The sequence below is a fragment of the Callithrix jacchus genome, chromosome 3 (genome assembly GCF_049354715.1).
Source record: "Callithrix jacchus isolate 240 chromosome 3, calJac240_pri, whole genome shotgun sequence".
Lineage (NCBI taxonomy): Eukaryota > Metazoa > Chordata > Mammalia > Primates > Cebidae > Callithrix > Callithrix jacchus.
In genome coordinates this window covers 162,361,045-162,378,189 of record NC_133504.1, presented here as the reverse complement: position 1 = coordinate 162,378,189, position 17,145 = coordinate 162,361,045, and positions in this window count along the sequence as shown.

Genomic DNA, 17,145 nt, shown 5'->3' with positions numbered 1-17,145 from the left:
GAACACTTTTACACTGTTGGTAAGAGTGTAAATTAGTTCAACCATTGTGGAAGACAGTGTAGTGAGTCCTCAAGGACCTAGAAATAGAAATACCATTTGACTCAGCAATCCTATTACTGGGTATACACCCAAATAATTATAAATTGTTTTATTATAAACACACACACACATGTATGTTCATTGTGGCACTGTTTACAATAACAAAGACCTGGAACCAACCAAAATGGCCATCAATGATAGACTGGATAAAGAAAATGTGGCACATATACATCATGGAATACTATGCAGCCATAAAAAAAGATGAGTTTGTGTCCTTCTTAAGGACATGGATGACTCTGGAAACCATCATTCTCAGCAAACTGACACAAGAACAGAAAACCAAACACCACGTTATCACTCATAGGCAGGTTTGAACAATTAGAACATGTGGACACAAGGAGGGGAGCATCACACACTGCAATCAGTTGTGGGTGAATAGGGGAGGCACAGCAGGGGGTGGGGAGGGTGGGGAGGGATAACAAGGGGAGAAATACCAGATATAGGTGATGGGGGTGGATGAAGGCAGCAAACCACCTTGCCATGTATGTACCTATGCAACAGTCCTGCATGATCTGCACATGTGCCCCAGAACCTAAAGTACAATTTAAAAAAAAAAAAAGAAAAGAAAATAACAAGTTAAGTTTTGAAAATGACTGTAAACTAAAGTGGTCTGTACAAATCATAAAAAGGAACAAAGGATCATACTGTGTAAAGAAAATTTAGATCAAAATTTTAAAGAGAAAACTCCTCTTATTTATTTAATTTGGCATGATAGGACCATGAAGTAACTATTTCATGACTTTGCATTCTTACCATAAATGTGATCATTTTCAGTGTTATTATTGTTAACAGTCATCATCACCTTACATTAATTTTGACCTATGTTGTAGAGGTCAGTGTGGTAGGTCCAGGGGAAAAAGTGATGTAAGTGATAGTTTTTCTGAAATCGGGCTTAGAAGACAACTCTTCCTTGGTTACGTAAAGTACGTTTATTTTGCAGGATGCAAGAATAAATGTCAAGTTTTTCAATTCAAAATGTGAAAGGACCAATCAAAATTAAATCTGGATGGGGGACACATATAAACCGATGTTAAAGGAGGCTCAGAGTGGAGATACAATTTGAGAATATATTAAAAATTTCAAAATTTGTATTTCTGTATGACATAGATAAGGAGATGAGGAATCCCTTTTTTAAAAAGTTCTCTCTTATGTTTGCATAGCAGTTTATAGTTTCAAAGTCTTTTATGCTTCTAATATTTTGTATGAGTCTCAGAGTAATCCTCTGAGGTGAACAAGACAGCCACTTTCCCCAATCGTATGGATAATGTAGGAGCCAAAAAGATGAGACTTGCTTCTGTCTTGTCTGTGAGAGAAGTGAGACCAGACACTCGCCTTTGATTCTCTTCTTCAAATACATTTCTACTCTGTTATGCAGCCCTGTTACCTTCTGTCTGGAAAAATAAGTGAAAATTTGAACTATTTTACCTTTTAAGAAAAAGTAAGTCTGAGCCTTACAGTTAAGTGTAAAATGAAATGAACCAGTGTCATTTGGTGGTATATCAGCCAAAGAAAGATGAGGAATTTTGTTTTATGAAGACTTTTTAGAAAACAGAAAGCATCAGATGCTATGATTTATTAAGTGCCAACTACGAACCAGTTTCTCAATGTATGTTACTAATTCTGTTTTAGAGATGAAGAGATATATTCAATGTTCCTATTGTATCAGTCAGGATTCTTAGGTTCAATCTATGAAAATGACTCTGGCTAATTTAAAAAATTTATTAAGGATATTAGCAATTCCCCAACTCTCTGGGAGGGCCAGGGAAACTAGCTTAAAGGCTAGGCAGCCAGGACCTGTACCAGCATGGGAGCAGCACACTTTAGAGACCCCACAGTATGTGATTTAAGGAGAGGCAATTGATATACCTGGGAAGCCACCAGTGGGTTCATTGCCATCGGTCTTTCTGCCATGTTTTGCCATCTTCGCCAGGAAATGAACTATTCATAGTGCCCTTTCCACTCCAAGTCAAAATCTCACAAAGGTACATCTTATTATTAAGTCTAGGTCACATAGCAGAGTACCTTTTTACTTTTTTTTTTTTTTTTTTTTTTTTTTAGCAAAAGTGGTATTTACAACATGCTAAATTTCCTAAAGCATTTTCCTGAGGCTTTGTCATATCTGAGACCATGCTGTGCCAATGCATCATACATTGTTAAAGCTAAAAGGAATTTTTAAGTTAATACATAGGAAATGTTTAATATAATGCCTCATATGTAGTAATTAGCTAATAAACGTTAGTTGCTATTATTGTTGCCCCCCCTTTTTTTGAGACCCAGTCTCACGCTGTCTGATTAAAAGTGGTTGACAAACATAACACATGTTCACCATACTGCCGTGGTAGATTTCAAAAGCCGCCACAAATTCTTCCTTTTTTCACATACTCAGACCTTCACAATGTGAGTATTGCAGCTCTTCCCATTAAAAGGTAAGGTCTTTCTTCCTGAACCATGAATTTGGCAGATGTGACCTGTTTGAACAATGCAATGAAGTAGAAATGACACTGTGCTGGGTGCCAGCCTGAGCCTCTGAGGCCAGCTACTCTTCTGCTGTTCCTCTGAGAACGCTGCTGTACCAATGAGAACAAACCCAGTCTAACATACTGAAGAATGCAGTTCACGGGAAGGAGACATGATGCTGTAGCTAAGGCACAAACACAGGAGAGCAGGCAAGACCTCCCCCTTCCGCCTGGTAACCTGCAGTTGACCACAGAAGCATGTGTAAGCTCCATCAAACATCTGGCTGTAATAAAAGAACAATCTCACAACTTGCAAACCTTATCTGCTTAATCTTGTAAGCTACTAAAATTTGGGTTGGTTTGTATGCAGCAAAACTATCTGACAAATTTACAAAAAAGTCATTTGCCCAAGAATTTTTGTGCATAATCAGCTTCACATACTTGAAGTTCTTTTGGAAGCTAGATGTGGGTGATGTGAACTTTTTAGACCACACCACAGGCAATTTGTGTGGCTTCAAGTCCTGCTGTGGCACTCTGCACAGAGGGGCTTATGGTTCCATTGTGCACACGATTGTCTTGAGGAATAGCCAAAAAGGGATTTTCTTCATATAGCTTCAAGTTAGGCTAATGCCAATATAGCTTTTATCACAGCCTGCCAAGGTAAGTTGATATATTTATTTCTTATTCTCATTTAACTACACATATTGTGAACTGCAGTGTTCTTTTCTTATCTGAATAGCCCTCAATAGCTGTTTATTATAATATTTGCCATATAGTCACCTCCCTCTGACAGCAGGGTAATACAGCTTAATGAAACATTTGTAAAGCCCAATGAGGTGCACAGAACAAATATGCTTTTAAATTCTAAATTATGTTTCTCACGAACACCATTAATAACATATTTTCCTTGCATCTGTGTAGCTTGTGGCTTTACTCAAGCAACCACACACCTTATAGTCATACCAAATAAAATGTTAGGTCTGTAAATGATTCTCATGCAGACAAATTGTTGAGGCATGACACATTGTTGAAGCTGTGCTCAACCAGTTTGGGAATTAATAGAGAAAAGAATACAAATTGCTGAAATCTTTTCCAATAGTATTTCTTGTTTCTATGATGATCATCATACTTCAACACCTTTATTTCCACCCCGGAAATGTTTAGACATGATTGTTTAATTGCATCGCATTATTAATTAATGTATCTCTAAATTTTCCTCAGATTCTGTCATATCTGAGACCATGCTGTGCCAATGAATCACACATTGTTAAAGCTAAAAGGAACTTCCAAGTTAATACATAGAAAATGTTTAACATAATGCCTCATATGTAGTAATTAGCTAATAAACATTAGTTGTCATCATTGTTGCTCTTTCTCTTTTTTTTTTTTGAGACCGAGTCTCACACTGTCACCAGGCTGGAGTGCAGTGATGCGATCTCAGCTTACAGCAATCTCTGCCTCCCAGATTCAAGTGATTCCTGCCTCAGCCTCCAGAGTGGCTGGGACTACAGGCATGCACCACCAAGACTAGCCAAGTGTTTTATTTTTAGTAGAAACGGGTTTCACAATGTTGGCCAGTTCACAATGTTGGCCCGGATGGTCTTGATCTTCTGACCTTGTGATCTGCCTACCTCAGCCTCCCAAGGCACTGGGATTACAGGAGTGAGCCACAGCGCCTGGCCTATTGTTGCCTTTTACAATTAGTATTAAACCTCTGGATACAAAAATGAGAAAACTGAATTTTATACTAAAATGTTGCCAGTAACATGTTTAGTAGCTTGCGACATTAAGCATATCAAATCTTGCCTTTTGTAATTTGAAACATATTGTCAAGTGCCTCCTATATTCACATACAGGGAATATAAATAGAACCTGAGATGGAGTTCTTATGTTTCATATAGTGACAGTTTATTTACAGCAACACCTATCCATATGCAAATGTGCATTGTGGCCTCCAACTTGCCTTCTCACATAGGTTAGTTCATATCTGTCTAGTCTTGGTTATATAATCCGTGTTCTGACTAGGAGTCATGTGATATACTAGAAAAGGCAGAGAATGCCAGAACTGAATTACTCTGCAAGATGAAGGAGTGAGGATTTTGAAGTCCGCTGTGGAAAATCTGGGAATAAGAAAGGGGATGAAAGAGGAAGGACAGAGAAGATAAGGAGAAAAATGAGAGGGCCAGGAGGAAGGAAGAGAAGAGGAGAGGAGGAGTTAGTAGTGCTAAGTGCTTTTTGTGATAGGGTTACTAGGTAAAATACTGGATGCCCAGTTAAATTGGAGTTTCAGATAAATAATGAATATTTTTATATGTCTTCAATGGTTCATGGGTATCAAACAATCAGTTAATCAATCAATAAATTCCATGTTTAGCTAAAATCAAATTTAACTGAGCATTCAGTATTTCTATTTGCTAAATCTTGCAACCTTATCTTGGGAATACAGACAGAAAGGAAAAACATGTACACAAATTAAACCTGTATATTATGGGATGTAGGAGGTTAACTTCTCCCCCTACTCTCCCCTGCAGAGGCTGTAGATCTCTTCTCTGACATTTTTCTGTCCCCTTTACGAGCTCATTCTCATCTTACTTGGGTACGTCCAAGGTACCTTAAGCAGAAGACATCTAAAACCAAACTCTTAATTGCCATTCCAGTCTCTGCTACATCATTTCGAGAAATCACCTGCCAGTGCCCTGCTTAGAAGTTTCCTTGCCTCCATTGTTCCCCACGTTATCATGGTGTTTTGTTTCCACTACTAAATGGTATCATCTAAACAATTTATTTGTCTGCACACTTATGTCTCGTCTGAGTCCTCTCATGAAAATGTTAGCTTTATGAAAGCAAGGAACTTGGCAATTTGCTTTACACTGCTATCTTAGTACTTAACACAGCACTGCTTCACAAATTAAAATTTAGTAAATTGATGAATAAATGATCTACTCCCTAAACTTAGTTCTCTGGCACCATTTTATGTCTCAGAGAATGACATTGCCAAGTATCTAATTCTGTAATTGCCATAAATGTAATAGTCCTTCATGAAATCTTTGAGGCCCCAATGTCTATATCCAAACATTCACATTCATTTCTAAATTTTATCTATTACCTTTTACATGTTTTTAAAATCAGCCAAATTCTTTCCATTTCCACAACAATCACCCTGGCTCAGATATCATCAGCTCTACCTGACTTCTCTACAGTCTCTTGAACGGTGAGTTCATACCCACTCTTGTCTCCTTCGGAGGAGTTTTCAACACTACTGTTATAGAAAAGCAAACTTGGCCATGTCTCTCCTGCTTCACCCCATTCCCACCATTCAATAAAGATAATTCAAGGTGAATCCTCATTTTAAAATAAATAAGCAAACAAGTAAATAAAGATCTATGTTAACCATTGAAGCTTTGGCCTCAAAAATCCCCAACCTCAACAAGTACCATTTTGCCACTCCATGGTTTAGTTTCTTTCTCTCTCTCTATTCTCATTTGTTGTTGAATGTTGTATCTTAAATACATGCAATTGAATTTTTTATTTTACGCGTGGTTCTTAACACATCATCATTTTTGGTTCCCGAAGAGTTTTATTTATTTATTTATTTATATTTTTTGAAACAGAGTCTTGCTCTGTTCTCAGACTGGAGTGCAGTGGTGACATCTCGGCTCACTAAAACCTCTGCCTCCCAGGTTCAAGCAATTCTCCATTCTCAGCCTCCAGAGTAGGGAGTACAGGCCCGTGCCACCACGCCCGGCTAATTTTTTGTATTTTTAGTAGAGAAGGGGTTTCGCCGTGTTAGCCAGGATGGTCTGGGTCTGGCGACCTCCTGATCCACCCGCCTCGGCTTCCCAAATTGTTCGGATTACAGGCCTGAGCCACCTTGCCCAGCCTGTTTTTATATTTTTTAATCTGTAATATAGTGAGCTTTTTGTAATCCAGTATCTAATTCAGGAGATAGAAAATGAACACATCTTACATCTCTTAATGACTTCATTCCTCACCCCTCCATTTCTCAAATCCTTCAACTGGAGATAACCATTAGCATAAAACTTTGTGTGTGTGTGTGTGTGTGTGTGTGTGTGTGTGTTTGTGTGTGTGTTGTGCTTGCTGGTGAAATCTGGCCTGACCACTGTCTTTTTATAGCCAGTGAGCTAGTCATGCTTTTTATACTTTTAATGTGGTGTGAAAAGAAACAAGGAAGAATTTTCTGTATGGAAATGATTATTTTTAAGTGAATAATATATTGATAAAGCCCATTTATATTCCTGCAGATAGCTATGGATCATTCATTTTGACTGCTATATAATGTTTCACTGAGAATTTATTACACTCTGTTCATTTCCGTTCACTGTCTTTAAGTCGTCTTTCAGTTCTTCAATCAAACTATGGATTATTCCAACATATACATCAGTTCTTTCTTAAAATTGTTAACTTGGACTCATTTCTTTGGATCTTAGCTAAATCTACTTTCTCAAGGAAGCATTCTGTGTTTGTTTGTTTGTTTGTATCCCCAGCATCTAACACAGTGCTGGTACTTAGTGGATGCCAAGTAAATATTTGTTAACTAAATTAGTGCAGTGAATATTGCTCACTAATATATTTGTGTGTGTGTGTGTGTGAGTAAAACCTCCAAAGACAATTGAAAACATTATGGAATGCTGTATCCAGGTAGTAGTAAGTACAAAAGCAGATGGAATAAATGAAAGAGCATGAAAATGTGAAAATCACTGACGTCTGAGTGATGTCTAAAGCTAACTACAACACAACAGATAAGGACCAGAAAGTCAAGTGGGGGCATGGATGAAATAGCAATTCTCTCTTGTTAGGTTGGGAAATGCTCATATATTTGATCAGGTCAAATGTTGAGACGGAAAAAAATTTAGTAGAATTTACCTCGTCTAAATTTTTTCTTTGGAAAACGAGAGGACTAGATGAAATTATTTCTAAAGTGTTTTTCAGAGCTTACGCTTTATGCTTTTATGTTTTATACAAGTTAATTCATTTACAATAACACTAATTCTCCATCTTAATCATTACCTTCTCATGGGTAACACATGAGCTTTTATGTGGTATGAGTGTACAGAACTCTACCTAGACGCTAGTACCCGCTGTTCTGACTGCTTTGGCAGCAGGAAGACGCTAACAGAAGGCAATGTTGTTCCTAATAGTATTTCCTGGTTGGGTGCGGTGGCTCACGCCTGTAATCTCAGCACTTTGGGAGGCAGAGGCGGGCCGATTGCAAGGTCAGAAGTTCCAGACTAGGGCATGGTGGTGTGTGCCTGCAATCCTAGCTACTTAGGAGGCTAAGACAGAAGAATTGCTTGAACTCGGGAAGCGGAGGTTGCAGTGAGCCGAGATCCCACCCCTGCACTCCAGCCTGGGTGACACAGCAAGACTCAGACTCAGGAAAAAAAAAAATAGTGTTTCCTGTAGCATTTTATTATCACTGCCATTTCAGATGAATATCAACTTTTTAAATTTTAAAAATATGTGATCTATCTTAATTTTCATTTTATTTTTTTAATGAATAGTCTCCATAGGCATGTATTAGGAGCATTCTATGATGTCCTACCTGGTTGCATTGGCTAAAGATTCCGCTTAAAAACCACAGAACAATGTTTTGTTGGTTCCTAGTAGCAAAGGTCATTGATTTTGATTCACCGTTTGCAAGTCAGTTGTGAACTCCTGCTTTGTCTTTGTTTTGTTCTGCTTATTTATCAACAATCTATGTTGGGTCCCTTCACAATTTGGCCATAGTTAGAGTGAAATTTCTCTCTTCGTCCCCTTCAAGAGAAAGAGACCTCCTGTATTTTTTTAAAAAAACAAACAAACAAACGGCAATTTTACAGGCACTCTTATTTCAGAAGCTGTTTGAGAATATATGTGTCTTCAAAATGCTGATTTTATATATAAAGTTAGTAGTAAACAAAATCAACACCATTTCTAAAATCTGCTTTAAGCCTCTCACTTAGAAGGTTTATCACCATGTCTGCTTTTATAATGTACTAAGTTCCTGAAATGTGTACTGATTGTCAGGCACATTGTCACAAAGGGGATATGGTGTGAGTGCCTTCATCTGCCACTTACATTGTTTAGTGAGTTTACATGCAGTTACCTTGTCTTACCACAAGATGGTGGTAAAAACAGTAAGGCATTCAATGTGCACCTGGGTGAGAAACCACAGAAAGTACACCAAGTGAAGTTTAGGGGTTTATTGGGCACAGCATAATCAATAAATTAATAAGAGGAAAATGAAAAATTCTTGAACTCAAAATTATGAGATATTTTCTCATTATCATTTGAGTCCTTAACTGAACTCAATAAATATTCTCACTTTTAAACTTGTCAATTGGGCTTTCAAAAATTATACTGAAATGATACTTAATTTTTCTATTTTTTATTTGTATAATTGCATCATTACATCTGAAAAAAATATTCTACAAGACAGGCTTTGTGGGTGTATTAGTCTGTTCTCACACTGTAATAAAGACATAGCTGAGACTGGGTAATTTACAAAGAAAGGAGGTTTAGATAACATGGGGAGAAATGCCAGATACAGGTGATGGGGGGATATAGGCAGCAAACCACCTTGCCGTTGATGTACCTATGCAACAATCCTGCGTGATCTGCACATGTACTCCAGAACCTAAAGTACAAGGAGAGAAAAAAAAAAAAAAAAACAAGAAAGATTATGAGTAATCTAAAAAAAAAAAAACAATAGAAAGGAGGTGTAATTGACTCACAATACCAAATGGCTGGAAAAGCCTCAAAAATCATGGCAGAAGGCAAATGAGGAGAAAATCAATTCTTATATGACAGTGGGTGAGAAAGCTTGCACAGGGGAACTTCCTTTTATAAAACCATCAGAGCTCGTGACACTTACTCACTATCACAGGAACACGTCCGGGAAAGACTCACCCATGATTCAATTACCTCCCACTGGGTCCCTCCCATGACACATGAGGATTATGGGAGCTACAATTAAGGATGAGATTTGGGTGGGGACACACACAGCCAAACTTTATCAGTGGGTTATGTTACTTAATTGCTAATATGTCTATATCCTATACTCCCAACTTAAAGTTTCCAGAAACTGAATTATTACTCTTTTGTATCCACCACAAGAACTATCACTCACAGATAAATACAACCAGTGTTGCATAAATGAATGGTGCTTTGAATTCTATTCAAAGCATCAGCAAATTATGTAGTCTGCTCTTCACAGGGCATCTTACGCTGAAGCCTTTTGGCTGTTTTTATTCCAGGAAGTCTACATACAAGCATATTTAAGAAAATTAGCAGGGCCAAATTTGGGGAGCAAAGACCTTATTGTTTCGTTTCCCCAACGACTCTTGAGACACAGTATGCCATAATCTGCTGAGTTTTCCCCTGAAAAGCGGGGAAGAGAAGAGAGACTCTTCTCTCTTAGCTGTTGTTCAACTCCAGGCCTCACTGATGTTCTGTTCTGCAACTTTGTCACTTTTCAATAGCTGGTTGTGCCTGTCTGCAGTGGGTGATTTATGAACTCTCTCTCACATTCCTTCTTCATGTCTTCTGATATATTTCTACCACAAGTTGTTATGAAAGTAGGAGGTGAGTGGGTGAATTTGTAATGAGTATCATCTGTAGCCCCATACGGTCCAGGATAATATGTAGGACAAAGACAGCTCTTCTTTTGAGGTTCCAAATAATTAAGGAAATAGCAACCTACACTGCGATAAGCCAATTTTCACCCAGGAAGTTTGAGAAAAAAAATCTTGCATGTGCATTTCCTTTCTTTGGTTAACCCTTCCTCCTTCCCGATTTTATAAAATAGCAGTTAAAACAGTGAAATGTAAACATGTTTCTTTCATGAGGCTCTAAATTTTTATTTTTATTTTTTTAATTTTTTGATTGCATTTTAGGTTTTGGGGTGCATGTGCAGAACATGCAAGACAGTTACATAGGTACACACATGGCAGCGCGTTTTGCTTCCTTTCTCCCCTTCACCCACATTTGGCATTTCTCCCCAGGCTCTAAATCTTTAAAGGCAATAACTTTAAAATTTGTATCCCTAATATCTAGACCAGGAGTTGGCAAATTAAAGCACTACGAGCCTACTTTGTCCTACTGCCAATTTTTATAAATAACATTTTATTGGAACACAGCCATGCCCATTTATTAATTATTGTCTATGTTTTTTTGTATTACAATGGCAGAAGTTAGTAGTTGTGACAGAAATCATATGGGTTGCAGAACTTAAAATATTTCTTCTTTTGCCCTTCACAGAAAAAAATTGTCAACACAGATTTAGTGTTTGAAAAATTTATTTTGAATAAGTGAATTAATGGAGAGTATCACCTATATTGATGTCTGACTTTAAGTAAAAATTCTGTTTGTTAAGAATACATTCTTGCTTAAATTATGAGGCAAGAGAGAATGAATGAACTATCTAGTGGGAATACAGGGTAAAATGGTTTACTTGATTTAGTCAGTTTACCGAAACAACTAACCATAATACTTTTTTTGGTAGTTTGTTTTGGAAATGGAAATATCTGAGTCTTCATTATCTTACCAAATTCTTGATTCATTTTTGTACTGTATAGACTAAGTGGTCCATCATAAAGGAATGTGCTACATAGGCTATTCGTTGCATAAAAAGTAGTGACAATTTCTTGACATAAAAGTCCTATAATCAAGTAAGATGCAGGTTTATTAAAAACAAATTTTATTTTTTAGAGCATTTATAAGTTCAGAGCAAAATTGAGGAGCAGTCTGTAAAGAGAGTTCCTCGGTCCCCTGCACATACACAGAGCCACCCCAACTATTGATAACACTCAGCAGAGTGGTACAGTTGTTATAATAAATGAACCTCTATGGGTACATCATTTTCACCCAAATTCCATAGTTTACATTAGGGTTTACAATACATTCTATGGATTTTGACAAATGTATAATAACATATCTCTACCATACTTGTGATATACAGAATAGTTTCACTACTCCCCAAATCCTCTGTGCACTATTGATTCATCCTTCTTTCCCTTCTGACCTCTGAGGACCACTGATCTTCATACCATCTCCATAGTTTCCCATCTCCATTTCTTTCCCAGAATGTCATACATTTGGAGTCACACAGTATGCAGACTTTTCAGATTGGTTGCTTTCACTGGGCAATAGGCTTTGAAGTTATTCCGCCTGTGTCTTTGTGCTTGACAGCTCATTTCTTTTTGTCACTAAATAATATTTTGTTGTCCAGATGTATCACAATTTGCCCATTCACCTACTGAAAGATATCTTGGTTGCTGTCAAGTTTTGGCAATTATGTGTAAGTTGCCATAAACATCCACATGCCGTTTTTTTGTGTGGACATAGATTTCAACTTATTTTCATAAATACCAAGGACTGTGGTGGCTGAATAGTACGGTACGAATACATTTAATTTTGTAAGAAACTGCCAAACTGTCTTACAAAATGGGTATACTACTTTCCACTTCATCCAGCAATGAGTGAGCCTTCCAGTTGCTCCACATTATCACCAGCATTTAGTATTGTCAGTGCTTTGCATTTTCACCATTCTACTAGGTGTGGTTACCGTTTTAACCTAAGAATTTGCAATGCTTTCAAAATTTAAAAAACAGGTTGGAATATTTGGGGATGTGGTGGCAGATTCATGTCTCAAAACAAATTGATCATTGAAACATTTTGCTGGGGGAGAGCCTATGAAGTAAATATTCCTGGGGACCTACTGACAGCATTTTTTATCTCTGGTACCTAGCCTAGCATAATGCCTGGCACACAGCAGCTGTCTGTGGATATTTGCTGAATAAATGAATGCTTGATTTTGGAGCTCATAGAGAGATCTGGGTTGGCTGCAGTGTGAATGAATTCAGATATAATGGGATAATCTTGGGCCTACTTACAGAAAAAGAAGCCAGTACTCATATGCACAAAAGCTCCAAGGCTTAAGAAGCTATTATATAAATGTTCTATTTTAATGGGATAGGTTAATTAAATGGTTAATTCTAGCATTAAAATAGAAATAGATATCTGAGACCAATTAATTGCTTTTTTATGAGCTTTTAAAATTTTATCTATTTGGCCAATACCTCACAATAATTCAGTATTCTTTGGCAGCCACTAGTTGCTGATGGCAGTTTTCTTTGTCAGAACTGTTATCAAACTGTGCTATTAAAAGAGATTGATTTGGTGAGATCTGGGTAGATCTGTAACAAAAAAGCAGGCAGTCCAAGCTGTTGTCTAACATACAGGAATTTGGATGGACTTTTCTGTATCTTCTTGGCTTAAGCTGTAGTTTATAATATTTTGAATCTGGTCTGAGCAAGCTACTCCAAATGTGTCTCATACAATTATGCATTTAAGCCAACATTTTATTCTGAAAAGAATGTTTATATAACTTTGTGTTTGGCTTCATATATTTATTTAATATACAGTTTCTGTTGATGTTTTTCCAGTTCTTATTCTAAATAGAAAATTTATGTTACTTCATTTTACAAATGAAGGAACTAAATTCTGGAGCAGGTTTCAATGCAGTTTTAACAATAACATTATGAAGTAGAGTGGCATTTAAGAACTTGGACATTAACCTGTTTTTTAGGTCAAGTTTGTTTGACAATTCAATTTATTAAAAAATTATATATAACTTTCTGTACTTTATGATAAACATTATGATAATTTCCTCTTTCAGTGTTTAAAAATTCTGAAGTGATTTAGGCTTTTCTCCTTGCTCAGGTCAAGAGGGTTGTGAAAGCACTTATTTCTACTTTAAAAAGTTTCCAAATATACCAAACATGGTAAAGAGTAGGTAAATTTTTGAAATTTTGTAATTGCTGCTGAAATGTAAATTTCTATGAATGCAATTTTAATTATCATGATTCTTATTATATTAACAAAGATATTCAGAGATTTTCAAAATATATTTTATAATCAGGAAAGAAATTATAATCATGTGCTTGGAGGTGGAAAAACTTATCAGAATTCTACAACATGAGACATTCACTAGATAGAAGTTAAAAAGAGTCTTAAAATTAAATTTAGTAAAAGTGATTAACAAATAACTTAGAACACTCAATCTGTTTTTTCAAGGGACAATGCTATGAATGATTGTTTGGATTGAACTTGTTCCACTAGCCTACAAACAACAAGTCACTCTGAAAATCTCACCTGGGTATAAATCAAAAGAGGTAGAGATAAGACTATTGGTAAAGGGCTTTGCGTGCCATGATAAAATACGAAAAGCATGCCATAGAAAATGGGCATCACTAAGGTTGCCAAGAGAACTGAACTAGTTTGGCTTGGGTTTTTGAAATACAGATCTGTATGGAGAATGTCTTGTGTGTGCAAGACTGGAGTTAGCGATGTCAAGTTAGGAATGTAATGCAGTTTAGGAAAGTTCACAGGAGCTTGAACCAGATTATAATTAAAGGTATAAAGGTAGTAGAAGAGAGCAATAAGAGTGAATAATGAAAGGAATTGGATTGTAAGTAGCCAAGATAGAGTAATGGATATGGAAAGGAAAAACTGAGGTAGGACTCCTCAATGAGGAAGAAGCAAGTAGGTTGTGGGGAAGAAACACTGAATCAAGAAATTCTCCCAACATGTTGGAGCAAACGATTATATAATTGGGTCATGATTAGACATTGTGGTGTATAGTTGCGAGCTTTATGATCGTGAGCTAAATGTTTGAGTCAAAGGAGTGTCTATACAAATGCTATATCATCAAGAAGAATTTAAGGTGATTCAGACATAATAACCATATGAATTATATTCAGATACATAAGTATAATTATGGAAAACATCAAGTTCTATATAGAGAAGTTCTTTTAGTTCTTGCTATATGAACTTGCTTAATTATTTAATTATACAATTCTCATACCTCGTGTCTAAGAACTTAGTGAGTTTAGAAACATGACTTCCAGAAATCTGAAGAAATATGACTCCATGTCTAATTTAAGACTCATTGCTAAGCCATGGCATTGTTAATACGATACCACTTGGTGGGGTTTGGATTTTCTCACATGTAAGTAAACTGGTTAATATACATATTTTTTGATGGTAAGGTAAGCTGAAGATAACCACTTATGTTCTCATCTTCTTATTAAAAATAATGAAACAAAGGCAGATTTAAGTTACTTTTTACAGATAGTCTCAGTTTGAGATCTTGTTCAGTTAACATTTATTTACCTGGGCCCATGGATTGGAGGGATTGGGAAAATAATAAATGATGGCATACACAAACAGTTATATACTGAGTTCATTATCTGACTCAGTTGTGAATTCCTCTGAAGCTACGTATGCTAAGTACTTTCTGGTACCTGGACTTAACTGTACAGCAAAAGAGACACAGTCCTTGGTAATATACTCAGAGATGAATTGATTTTTGTAACTCATAGGTAACTGTTCACACACTGGCTCAGCTGAAGTTAGTTTACATTCTCAAATGTCAGGCTAACTGGGACCCTAAGCCTACTGGATCTACAGCAGGTCTAACTAGGGTTTTCCTGCCAAACAACAATCTAAAACCAAACAGTAATGATTATAAGAGCAATGTGGAAAATGTATCTCTTGTGGAGGTATATTAAATCTTCTTTTGTACTATTACAAATCTTTCTTCTATGTTTTTCTAAATTAGATTTTTATTACTGTGGTATTTCTGCCTCACTCTGTTTGGCAGTCATATTAAATGATCTTTATCACACTGTTTTACTAACTCAGAAAATTAGTCATTCACTACTGTTTAAGAAATAATGACAAATTTAAGGTATATTAAAGGCATTCCTATTAAAAACAATGTTTTGCAGAAGTTAAACACAGATTTTAGGATAAAATTATAATAATAAAATTCAGCAGGGCAAAATAGTATAATTTTTATATGAGTATTACGTATTTGAAATGAAGATACTAATTATAAAAGTGTAAGCCATGCATGTAAGAAGAAATGTATTAGAATTAAAGACAGAAACTTTAAAAATCTTTTTTCCATAAAATTTTCTCTATACAATTTTAATAACATTTTAAATGCTTACGATGAATGTTATTGGAAAAAAATCATAATCCAAATTTGTTGTTGAGTATACATGTATACAAACTCACAGAAAAAACAGAAGTGCACTCAGCAAGATGTTGACATTTTTGTGTTATTTGAATTTTCTGTGTTTTTTACAGTATGCATTTTATTAGCAGATATGGTTTGACTTTGTTTCCCCACTCATAGCTCATCTTGTAGCTCCCATAATTCCCATGTGTTGCCAGAGTGACCCAGTGGGAAATAATTGAATCATGGGGTTGGTCTTTCCCATGCTATTCTCCTGACAGTGAATAAGTCTCATGAGATCTGAGATCTGATGGTTTTAAAGATGGGAGTTTCCCTGCAGAAGTGCTCTCTCTTTTTGTCTACTGACACATCTATGTCAGATGTGACCTGCTCCTCCTTGTATTCTGTCATGATTGTGAGACCTCGCCAGCCATGTGGAACTGTAAATCCATTAAAACTCTCTTTTGTAAGTTCCCCAGTTTCTATCAGCAGTATGAAAGTGAACTAGTACATCATCAGAAAAAAAAATACAAATTGTTTAATAAAATTCAAAAGACATCAAGAGCAAATACAATGAAGATTGGATTTCTGTGTTCATCAGGGTTCTCCAGAGAAACAGAATATAGAGACAGAGAGATGTATACATACACATGTAGAGAGAGCTATATATGTATATGGATTTAAAACATTTTTAGGAAATTTCTCATTGTACTGTGCAGGCTGGCAAATCCAAACTCTGCAGGGAAGGCTGGCAAGCTAGAGATCTGAGGAATAGTTGCCATTCAAGAGAAACGTTTAAGAGAAGATACTTGTGCTTCCCTCTGACAAACTACATAGAGAAGAAATAAATGAAGATAGAGTATCTGAAAAAAATTTAATACAAAAGTGTGTGTGTGTGCGTGTGTGTGTCCCTGTGTGTGTTGGGGGTGGGGTTAGTGGGTTTGTGGGTATGTAGCCCTGAAACTCACCATCTTCTGGATAAGATCAATTGCTTCTTTACCTCTACATTTCCTTTGCAGAACTTCACAACCCCTAAGAGTCAAGAGGTTATCTCTGATTTCCCATGCTTCATGTAAGACCAATCCTCCACCATCCTCCAGGCCTCCTATGCAGAAGCCAAGAGGTGGGGAGTGGCAAAGTTGTGTGCTGTGAATTAGAAGCGTTATTAATAAGAGAATGTCTTATTAATAATCAGGATCTCAAGAGCTCTTCATATTTCTGCTAAGACTTAGAAACCTTCTCCCTCAGATCATAGCCTCTCAGACTAATCTAATCACATCATTTATCACTATATATTATAATGGCTGTAGGTGCCCAAGACTCTATGGTTATCTCTCATGACCTGGACATTTATGCCCCAGTAATTTTCTTAATCCAATCCTATTTTACAACATTCCCTGATTCAAAAAGCTTTCCATGTGTTCTCTGGGTCTTATGATCTGGCATCTGCAGAATCTCCTATATCTTCAAACTCTTCTCTGAACATTTGTTTTACTTGATTGAATCCTAGCTGAGCACTCCCTTTTGGGCTCTATGTTTTCCCAACACTCCTCTTAAGTAACTTAA